Consider the following 12,179-nt stretch of genomic DNA (forward strand, 5'->3'; position numbering starts at 1 on the left):
ATTTGTCATTGTAATATTACGGCAATACCAAGTTTACTGTGTAGAGCGCTCACCTGAGGCGTATTATCTTATAGGATACGAACTATAAGGTATCTTTCCGTTTACAACCAGTGCACAGCGATTCTTAAATAAGTCTTTATGCTGTGGAAGCAAAACTTCGTTGCGAAGCGTCTAACAATTGTCGTGACGTCATTTGTCATGGTAAGACAATGACAATATCTAGCTTAGTGGAGAACCCCACCCCACCCCACCCCCGCGCTAAATTCGTGAACATGCGCCTGGCCCCACCGAACGCCATTTTACCTGTCCGTCGAAAAAATAAAACAAAAATGAATGCTGAATGTTAAATTCCGGAATACTACATACGTATACCTTATTTACATCAGTTGTTGTCCTACGGCCATACCACGTTGAAAGCACCGGTTGTCGTCCGATCAACGAAGTTAAGCAACGTCGGGCCCGGTTAGTACTTGGATGGGTGACCGCCTGGGAACACCGGGTGCTGTAGAAATTTTTTCTATTAACAAAATAATATTTTAATTTACTTTAGAATATCGATTTTATTTATTAATTTTATTTTCATTTTTTCATTGTATTATTTTCCATGATTATTATTATTATTATTGAGGCTAGTCATAAATAAATTCATCTATAAAGGAGCACTGTTTGTTTAAGGACCAGGGCAAAGAAATTAACAGTTAAAGTTTTAACGAAGGTACCTACCCGTTATTCTAATTGCCTTGATTACGTCATTGAGTTTGTTAATTAGATCAACTAATTGACTGGCACTTGAGTGGTCTGGATTTGTGTACAATGTGTATATTGCTGACGTGACATTGAGTATTAGTTCGTGTCATAAGGAATATAAAGTGCATGTTTCTCTTCTCTCTGTACATTTGATTTTTATAATTACGACACTGCAGTTCAATATAATGGAGAAATTCAATCTATACGCCGAAATCTACGATTCTGAGAATCGTTTCAGACGAGCCTGTGAGCAGGTCATCTTCCTTAACGACAGGCTAGAAGACCTCCAGATTCGCTATGATAAAGCGAGAATCGACAACCACAAGTCATTCCGTTACAACCTGCGACTGAAGATGGCAACAGTAGAGGGAGTCCGGAACTCTTACTACGAGTATGCTTGCTGGAAAGCAGAAATGGTTGCAGAGTTGAGGCTGAAGGTGGCAATCGTCTCCCCCGAATCCGAAGATGAAGAAATGGAATAAAGGCAGACGCCACTTGGTGGCGGCTCTTTTAAGAGCCAAACAAATCAGACGAAAGTTTTTTATACATAATGGCAATATTTGATTTTTATTCACACGCCACAGACACAGTATTGTAAATGCATACTCCTGAAAAGGGACAACACCTACTTTTTTCCCGCTCTTTCCACATAATATTGTTTTACTCATCACCACCCCACCCAATCTAAAACAAAAAGAAAACGGAGTACACCCCATTTTACTTGTTTACACACTCAGCACAAAAAACACTACATCTACACGGCGCACGGACATGCACGAACAAACAACTGCCCCCACACAATCCCCCCAACATATCTTTTCAAATCATTGTTTACACTTTCTAAGCCTCAAAAAATTCATGTGACGTCATTTGTCATTGTAACACAATGGCGATGTTGAACTTAGTGGGTAGAACGCTTACATGAGGCGCGATGCGTTTGCCATGAAGGCGATGTTTTTTACCCGTCCCAACCATATTTCTTTCTCTTTGGAAACTTCATATCGTTGTTTTTGCCGTTGAAGGCAACCTCCGCTTCCAAGCGTCAAACAATTGCGTGACGTCAATTTGTCATTGTTTTTACGGCAATATCAAGTTTACTGGGTAGAGCGCTCACCTGAGGCATATTATCTTAAAGGATACGAACTATAGGTATCGTTATGTTACAACCTTTGCACTGCGATTATAAATAAGTCTTTATGCTGTTAAGCAACAGTTCGATTTCGAAGCGTCTACAATGCGTGACGTCATTTGTCATTTTTAGCAATGACAAATCTAGCTTAGTGGAGACCCACCAACTTCAAAATGTAATAACTTTATCAAATTTTGGAATTTCTTATTACAATGATGCAGCTGAATGATTTTTTCTGTCTACATATGTTCTATCTGGCCCCACAGTGTTTGTAAACAAAAAATTTGGTATACCTTTCTTTTACATCAGTTGTTTTCTACGGCCATACCACGTTGAAAGCACCGGTTGTCCGTCCGAAACGAATTTAAGCAAACGTATATATCAGCCAGATTTCATACTCCATTTTTAATGAAAAATCAAACTTATGTTTAAATTCTTTGAAAAACAAAAAATATAAAACTGGCTGATATTTTGAATTATACCGGGATTTGTTACCGGTGGAGGCTTAGTCGAAATATAAAGACTGAATATCATGATATGTTGGCAGCAGTTCTGTTTCACTGCTTATGGTGTAATGTCTGAAAATTCGCTTCCTGGTGAAACAAATGTTTTTACACTAATATTAAATTTCCGGGACAAGTTAGACATTTTTCTTGATATTAATTTTTTGAACTGCTGTATTTACTTAAATTACTTCAATAACTATATTAGTACTAATTTCACAAAATTTTAAAAGGCAAACAGTTTAGAATAAATGCATATTAATATGGGTATTGTTATAGATTATTAGGCCAGTTGGAAAATAATATTTACTGTGATGAAGACAACTTTGGAATTTGAAGACTTAGTCACCAAAATTGCTCATACATTATTTTCCTACCTAAAGATTTAACTATGCAACACCACCATTTTTCAATTTCCAGTGTTTTAAACTGAAGATAACAATATGTGTCATGTGCCAGTGTCTGTGATACCTTATTGATTTAAGTATTTTCTTGATTTGGAAGGATGTTTGTAGTAATGACCACTGAATAAGCATACTGGTTTATTCTGCCATCTGTATTACAAAAAAAATGTTAACCTTTTTGGTGTTATTTTTCTGCAACAAACCTGACAAAGTATACCATCAAATGCTTTGCTCTCAATTACTGAATACAGTTTTCAAGAGACGTTTAATAGGCCGCATCAATGGGGGAATGTTATATTGTTAAGTTTTTTAAACAGGATATTGAGACAGTACCATACTTTTGAAAAATATACTTTAAAAATAGATTTCTGCATTTATAATAAATATATAAAAGAATAATGTCTTTTTAATCTAAATACTGATAATAGTTTTAAAACCCACTGAATACTATTTATTTAGTCTATATCTTTAAAAAATTACATTTACTTGTAGATAGATATCCCTCAATTTTATTTTTAATTTTTGCGTGTGCAATGTGTGCAATAATGTGAGAAACTCATTAAAGTGTGGATGGTTCATGTAGTTTCTATGTAAAAAAAAAAAGTTGTGTGATCTTTACTTATTTTTATATGTAACTTTTGCTATTTTTATGCAAATTGAGTTTCACGAATCAAAAGATCCCTAAAAAACGGGTGTCGTCCATCAACGAAATTAAGCAACGTCAGAGGTTTCATTTTTACTTATGCTACTTGGATGGATACCGCCTGGGAAAACCGGGTGCTGTAGAAATTTAATTTCTATTAATTCAAAAAATATGTTAATTTACTTTAGAAAATATTTATTTATTTATTTATTCATTTTTTCATTCCTTATGGTATGGCACCATCGATTCTTATAATTTCATTGAGGCTGGTCATAAATACTTTCATATACAAGGAGCACTGTTGTTTTAACCGGGGTAATTGAATGAACATATCAGGCCTCAACGACAGGTAATTTCGTTATTCTGTTGCCTTGATTACGTCATTGAGTTTGCTAATTCGATATTTTTATTGACTGGCAGCAGTGGTCTGGATTGTGTATGTATGCTTGCTGCGTGACATTGAGTATTACATCGTGTCAAAAGGATATAAAGTGTTGTCCCAGCTCTTCTCTCTGTACATATTGATTTTTATAATTACGACACTGCTGTTCAACCTACATGGAGTAAACCCCAATCTATACGCCGAACACTACGATTGCATGAGGCAGGAATTCAGACGAGCCTGTGAGCTCGGTCAACAAGTTAACAACACAGCTACAAGACCTACATGATATCGTCTATGATAAAGCGAGAGTCGATCAACACAAGCCACTCCGTTACTGTCTGCTGCATGAAGATAATCACAGTCAAACAGTCCGGAACTATTTGCTACGAGTAAACTTGCTGGATTTTGCAGAAATGGTTGTAGAGATAGGCTGTAATCTGGCAATCGTCTCCCCCGAATCCGAATCCGAAGATGAAGAAATGGAATAAATGCAGACTCCACTTGGTGGCGGCTCTTTTAAGAGCCAAACAAATCACACGAAAGTGGTTTTATACATAATTGCAATATTTGATTTTTTATTCACACGCACAGACACAGTATTGTAAATGCATACTCCTGAAAAGGGACACCACACCTACTTTTTTCCCGCTCTCCACATAATTATGTTTTACTCATCACCACCCCTACCCAATCAAAAACAAAAAAGAAACGGATCCTTGTTTACAGACACCTCAGCACAATTAAACATACATCTACACGCGCGCACGCATACAGACATGCACGAAAAGACAACTGCCCCCACACAACTCCCCCAACACATATCTTTTCAAATCATGGTTTACACTTTCTAAGCCTCAAAAAATTCAGTGACGTCATTTGTCATTGTAACACAAGGGCGATGTTGAACTTAGTGGGTAGAACGCTTACCTGAGGCGCGATGCGTTGTACGATAGGAAGGCGATGGGTTTTATCCCGTCCCAACCATATTTCTTTCTCTTTTTCTTTTTCATATCGTTGTTTTCGCCGTGGAAGGCAAACTCCGCTTCCAAGCGTCAAACAATTGCGTGACGTCATTTGTCATTGTAATATTACGGCAATACCAAGTTTACTGGGTAGAGCGCTCACCTGAGGCGTATTATCTTATAGGATACGAACTATAAGGTATCTTTCCGTTACAACCGGTGCACAGCGATTCTTAAATAAGTCTTTATGCTGTGGAAGCAAAACTTCGTTTCGAAGCGTCTAACAATTGCGTGACGTCATTTGTCATTGTAAGACAATGACAATATCTAGCTTAGTGGAGAACCCCACCCCACCCCACCCCCGCGCTAAATTCGTGAACATGCGCCTGGCCCCACCGAACGCCATTTTACCTGTCCGTCGAAAAAAATAAAACAAAAATGAATGCTGAATGATAACTTCCGGAATACTACATACGTATACCTTTATTTTACATCAGTTCTTGTCTACGGCCATAACCACGTTGAAAGCACCGGTTGTCGTCCGATCAACGAAGTTAAGCAACGTCGGGCCCGGTTAGTACTTGGATGGGTTGACCGCCTGGGAACACCGGGTTCTGTAGAAATTTTTTCTATTAACAAAATAATATTTTAATTTAATTTAGAATATCGATTTTATTTATTTATTTATTCATTTTTTCATTGATTATTATTACCATGATTATTATTATTATTATTGAGGCTAGTCATAAATAAATTCATCTATAAAGGAGCACTGTTGTTTAAGGACCAGGGCAAAGAAATTAACAGTTAAAGTTTTAACGAAGGTACCTACCCGTTATTCTAATTGCCTTGATTACGTCATTGAGGTTTGTTAAATTAGAATCAACTAATTGACTGGCACTTGAGTGGTCTGGATTTGTGTACAATGTGTATATTGCTGACGTGACATTGAGTATTAGTTCGTGTCATAAGGAATATAAAGTGCATGTTTCTCTTCTCTCTGTACATTTGATTTTTATAATTACGACACTGCAGTTCAATATAATGGAGAAATTCAATCTATACGCCGAACTCTACGATTCTGAGAATCGTTTCAGACGAGCCTGTGAGCAGGTCATCTTCCTTAACGACAGGCTAGAAGACCTCCAGATTCGCTATGATAAAGCGAGAATCGACAACCACAAGTCATTCCGTTACAACCTGCGACTGAAGATGGCAACAGTAGAGGGAGTCCGGAACTCTTACTACGAGTATGCTTGCTGGAAAGCAGAAATGGTTGCAGAGTTGAGGCTGAAGGTGGCAATCGTCTCCCCCGAATCCGAATCCGAAGATGAAGAAATGGAATAAATGCAGACGCCACTTGGTGGCGGCTCTTTTAAGAGCCAAACAAATCACACGAAAGTGGTTTTATACATAATTGCAATGTTTGATTTTTATTCACACGCACAGACACAGTATTGTAAATGCATACTCCTGAAAAGGGACACACACCTACTTTTTTCCCGCTCTCCACATAATTATGTTTTTACTCATCACCACCCCTACCCAATCAAAAACAAAAAAAGAAACGGATCCTTGTTTACAGACACCTCAGCACAATTAAACATACATCTACACGCGCGCACGCATACAGACATGCACGAACAGACAACTGCCCCCACACAACTCCCCCGAACACATATCTTTTCAAATCATTGTTTACACTTTCTAAGCCTCAAAAAATTCAGTGACGTCATTTGTCATTGTAACACAAGGGCGATGTTGAACTTAGTGGGTAGAACGCTTACCTGAGGCGCGATGCGTTGTACGATAGGAAGGCGATGGTTTTTATCCCGTCCCAACCATATTTCTTTCTCTTTTTCTTTTTCATATCGTTGTTTTCGCCGTGGAAGGCAAACTCCGCTTCCAAGCGTCAAACAATTGCGTGACGTCATTTGTCATTGTAATATTACGGCAATACCAAGTTTACTGGGTAGAGCGCTCACCTGAGGCGTATTATCTTATAGGATACGAACTATAAGGTATCTTTCGCGTTACAACCAGTGCACAGCGATTCTTAAATAAGTCTTTACTGCTGTGGAAGCAAAACTTCGTTTCGAAGCGTCTAACAATTGCGTGACGTCATTTGTCATTGTAAGACAATGACAATATCTAGCTTAGTGGAGAACCCCACCCCATAAAAATCAAATGTACAGAGAGAAGAGAAACATGCACTTTATATTCCTTATGACACGAACTAATACTCAATGTCACGTCAGCAATATACACATTGTACACAAATCCAGACCACTCAAGTGCCAGTCAATTAGTTGATCTAATTAACAAACTCAATGACGTAATCAAGGCAATTAGAATAACGGGTAGGTACCTTCGTTAAAACTTTAACTGTTAATTTCTTTGCCCTGGTCCTTAAACAACAGTGCTCCTTTATAGATGAATTTATTTATGACTAGCCTCAATAATAATAATAATAATCATGGTAATAATAATCAATGAAAAAATGAATAAATAAATAAATAAAATCGATATTCTAAAGTAAATTAAAATATTATTTTGTTAATAGAAAAAATTTCTACAGCACCCGGTGTTCCCAGGCGGTCACCCATCCAAGTACTAACCGGGCCCGACGTTGCTTAACTTCGTTGATCGGACGACAACCGGTGCTTTCAACGTGGTATGGCCGTAGACAACAACTGATGTAAAATAAAGGTATACGTATGTAGTATTCCGGAAGTTATCATTCAGCATTCATTTTTGTTTTATTTTTTTCGACGGACAGGTAAAATGGCGTTCGGTGGGGCCAGGCGCATGTTCACGAATTTAGCGCGGGGGTGGGGTGGGGTGGGGTTCTCCACTAAGCTAGATATTGTCATTGTCTTACAATGACAAATGACGTCACGCAATTGTTAGACGCTTCGAAACGAAGTTTTGCTTCCACAGCATAAAGACTTATTTAAGAATCGCTGTGCACTGGTTGTAACGGAAAGATACCTTATAGTTCGTATCCTATAAGATAATACGCCTCAGGTGAGCGCTCTACCCAGTAAACTTGGTATTGCCGTAATATTACAATGACAAATGACGTCACGCAATTGTTTGACGCTTGGAAGCGGAGTTTGCCTTCCACGGCGAAAACAACGATATGAAAAAGAAAAAGAGAAAGAAATATGGTTGGGACGGGATAAAACCCATCGCCTTCCTATCGTACAACGCATCGCGCCTCAGGTAAGCGTTCTACCCACTAAGTTCAACATCGCCCTTGTGTTACAATGACAAATGACGTCACTGAATTTTTTGAGGCTTAGAAAGTGTAAACAATGATTTGAAAAGATATGTGTTGGGGGGAGTTGTGTGGGGGCAGTTGTCTGTTCGTGCATGTCTGTATGCGTGCGCGCGTGTAGATGTATGTTTAATTGTGCTGAGGTGTCTGTAAACAAGGATCCGTTTCTTTTTTGTTTTTGATTGGGTAGGGGTGGTGATGAGTAAAACATAATTATGTGGAGAGCGGGAAAAAAGTAGGTGTGTGTCCCTTTTCGGGAGTATGCATTTACAATACTGTGTCTGTGCGTGTGAATAAAAATCAAACATTGCAATTATGTATAAAACCACTTTCGTGTGATTTGTTTGGCTCTTAAAAGAGCCGCCACCAAGTGGCGTCTGCATTTATTCCATTTCTTCATCTTCGGATTCGGATTCGGGGGAGACGATTGCCACCTTCAGCCTCAACTCTGCAACCATTTCTGCTTTCCAGCAAGCATACTCGTAGTAAGAGTTCCGGACTCCCTCTACTGTTGCCATCTTCAGTCGCAGGTTGTAACGGAATGACTTGTGGTTGTCGATTCTCGCTTTATCATAGCGAATCTGGAGGTCTTCTAGCCTGTCGTTAAGGAAGATGACCTGCTCACAGGCTCGTCTGAAACGATTCTCAGAATCGTAGAGTTCGGCGTATAGATTGAATTTCTCCATTATATTGAACAGCAGTGTCGTAATTATAAAAATGAAATGTACAGAGAGAAGAGAAACATGCACTTTATATTCCTTATGACACGAACTAATACTCAATGTCACGTCAGCAATATACACATTGTACACAAATCCAGACCACTCAAGTGCCAGTCAATTAGTTGATCTAATTAACAAACTCAATGACGTAATCAAGGCAATTAGAATAACGGGTAGGTACCTTCGTTAAAACTTTAACTGTTAATTTCTTTGCCCTGGTCCTTAAACAACAGTGCTCCTTTATAGATGAATTTATTTATGACTAGCCTCAATAATAATAATAATAATCATGGTAATAATAATCAATGAAAAAATGAATAAATAAATAAATAAAATCGATATTCTAAAGTAAATTAAAATATTATTTTGTTAATAGAAAAAATTTCTACACCACCCGGTGTTTCCAGGCGGTCACCCATCCAAGTACTAACCGGGCCCGACGTTGCTTAACTTCGTTGATCGGACGACAACCGGTGCTTTCAACGTGGTATGGCCGTAGACAAGAACTGATGTAAAATAAAGGTATACGTATGTAGTATTCCGGAAGTTATCATTCAGCATTCATTTTTGTTTTATTTTTTTCGACGGACAGGTAAAATGGCGTTCGGTGGGGCCAGGCGCATGTTCACGAATTTAGCGCGGGGGTGGGGTGGGGTGGGGTTCTCCACTAAGCTAGATATTGTCATTGTCTTACAATGACAAATGACGTCACGCAATTGTTAGACGCTTCGAAACGAAGTTTTGCTACCACAGCATAAAGACTTATTTAAGAATCGCTGTGCACCGGTTGTAACGGAAAGATACCTTATAGTTCGTATCCTATAAGATAATACGCCTCAGGTGAGCGCTCTACCCAGTAAACTTGGTATTGCCGTAATATTACAATGACAAATGACGTCACGCAATTGTTTGACTCTTGGAAGCGGAGTTTGCCTTCCACGGCGAAAACAACGATATGAAAAAGAAAAAGAGAAAGAAATATGGTTGGGACGGGATAAAACCCATCGCCTTCCTATCGTACAACGCATCGCGCCTCAGGTAAGCGTTCTACCCACTAAGTTCAACATCGCCCTTGTGTTACAATGACAAATGACGTCACTGAATTTTTTGAGGCTTAGAAAGTGTAAACAATGATTTGAAAAGATATGTGTTGGGGGGAGTTGTGTGGGGGCAGTTGTCTGTTCGTGCATGTCTGTATGCGTGCGCGCGTGTAGATGTATGTTTAATTGTGCTGAGGTGTCTGTAAACAAGGATCCGTTTCTTTTTTGTTTTTGATTGGGTAGGGGTGGTGATGAGTAAAACATAATTATGTGGAGAGCGGGAAAAAAGTAGGTGTGTGTCCCTTTTCGGGAGTATGCATTTACAATACTGTGTCTGTGCGTGTGAATAAAAATCAAATATTGCAATTATGTATAAAACCACTTTCGTGTGATTTGTTTGGCTCTTAAAAGAGCCGCCACCAAGTGGCGTCTGCATTTATTCCATTTCTTCATCTTCGGATTCGGATTCGGGGGAGACGGCCTCAGATTACAGTTATCTTCCCATTTGGTTGTCCAAAATCCGGAAGTTTCACCGCGCAAGTAGTCTGCTGTTTGACTGTGATTATTTCATGGCAGACAGCTATGAAGTGGCAACTGTTTGACTGAAGTGACAGGGGATAGCATGTAGTTTGTAAACATGTGTAACTTGTTGACATTGAAGACTTGTTTGTGGTAATTCCGGCCCATGCAAAAGTAGTGCTTTTTGTGTAAAATGGGTGTACTCCGGCCAGGTTTAGAGGGTGTGTCTGTTTAAAACCAATATGCTGGGAGAAAGAGCTGGACAACAGGGGTTGTCCTTTTCAGGGTATGTGTCCCCCATGCAGGCAAAGGTACATACAAAACTTCACGGGCCTGCTGATATTAATAAAAATATTATAGCCACTAAGGCTATATAGAAACATATAGCGAAATTAATTGTGGTCTGAGGCCTGATATAGTTCACACATTACACCGGTTAAATGCTTGATTCTGATGAAAGTATTATAACCAGAGAGGTGAAATTACACAGACTGATTGTGCATACCACAAGGAATATGAAAACTAATTTATTTATTTTCTAAATATTTTATTAAATTAAAAAAACATTTTTTTTTGAATTTATTAAAAATTAAAATTAAAATTTTCAACTTTTAAATTTCAGTATCCTCCAAAATAGCATAAAATGACCTCTGATGTTACTACAGGTTGTTGCAATATTTTTTAACAGTTTTGAGCTAATAATTTGGTAAAAATGAGCAAAACTTGGATTTTGTTAGTCAATATTGAGATTTTTTTTTTTTTACATATTGAATTTTAATGAGTTTCTCAATTATTGCAATTGGACAGAAAATCTAAATATAATGAATATATCACTACTAAATGTAATTAAACACTTTAAATAAATAGTATACAGTTTTTAACAAGATTAAGTACTCTAATAATACATTTCACCTACATTTATGTAAATTACACACTTCAGTAATTTTTCAAAAATGGTCTTTTATCCTTAGAAAATCTAATAGGCTAATATTCTATGCTGTCTGAATGTATTTATTGTGTTCAGTAATCAGATGCTGGTATACTTGTCAAGTTTATTGCAGAAAATGTGCCAAAAAGGTTAACATTTGGCTTGTAATACAGATGGCAGAATAATCCATAATGCATATTCAGTGGTCATACTACAAACATCCTTCCAATCAAGAAATACTACACTGAGGTATCCCAGACACTGGCACATGACTACACTTGTTAACAGTTATCACTGGAAACTGAAAAATATGGTGCAAGTACCTCTTGGTAGGATTTATATCAGCATTTTGTGACAAAATCTTCATTTTCAAAGTTGTCGTCAACAAAAAAAATATTATGGTGTATACCTAAGTAATATCTGTAGGGCATATTCATATTAATATGCATTTATATGGACTGTTTTGCCTTTTACAAAGTGGCTACATGTCTAATACAGTAAATGAAGTAGATTAAGTAAATACAGCAGGTCAAAATTGAATATGAGGCCTATCATGTCTAATTTTCCCTGAAATTAGTGTGTAAACATTTGTTGCAAATGGCCCCAATTTTGTGACTTTCACCATCCCTCTGACACATTTCTAATAATGTATCATGAATTCAGTCACCATATCTTTACTAAGCCTCCACTTATCATATCTAAAATGCAAAATTTTACAGTTTTAGATTTTTTTGTTTTTCAAAAATTTAAATTTAAGTTTAATATTTCATTAAAAATGAAGTAAAATCTAATGATTGATTTTTTTTCCTTTAAATATTTCAAAATCTTTCCAAGACAACACTGTGCAGATAGAACATATGTAGAAGAAAAAATAGCTGCTCATTGTATGAAGAAATTCCAAAATTTGATAAAGTTAT

The 12,179-nt window shown here is 37.5% G+C and overlaps 2 non-coding genes and 2 pseudogenes across 2 annotated transcripts; 2 read left to right on the forward strand and 2 right to left on the reverse strand.

Annotated features, from left to right (window-relative positions):
* The first annotated feature begins 392 nt into the window (after positions 1–392).
* On the forward strand, positions 393–511 carry LOC121366899. The gene has a single exon (XR_005957257.1). It is a non-coding gene; the product is annotated as a 5S ribosomal RNA (ribosomal RNA).
* A 4,764-nt stretch (positions 512–5,275) lies between these two features.
* LOC121366902 lies at positions 5,276–5,396 on the forward strand (annotated as a pseudogene).
* Positions 5,397–7,342: 1,946 nt separating this feature from the next.
* LOC121366903 lies at positions 7,343–7,461 on the reverse strand. Its single transcript, XR_005957258.1, has one exon. It is a non-coding gene; the product is annotated as a 5S ribosomal RNA (ribosomal RNA).
* A 1,696-nt stretch (positions 7,462–9,157) lies between these two features.
* Positions 9,158–9,276, reverse strand: LOC121366906 (annotated as a pseudogene).
* Between the last annotated feature and the right edge of the window lie 2,903 nt (positions 9,277–12,179).

The sequence above is a fragment of the Gigantopelta aegis genome, unplaced genomic scaffold (assembly GCF_016097555.1).
Source record: "Gigantopelta aegis isolate Gae_Host unplaced genomic scaffold, Gae_host_genome ctg7647_pilon_pilon:::debris, whole genome shotgun sequence".
Taxonomy (NCBI): Eukaryota; Metazoa; Mollusca; class Gastropoda; order Neomphalida; family Peltospiridae; genus Gigantopelta; species Gigantopelta aegis.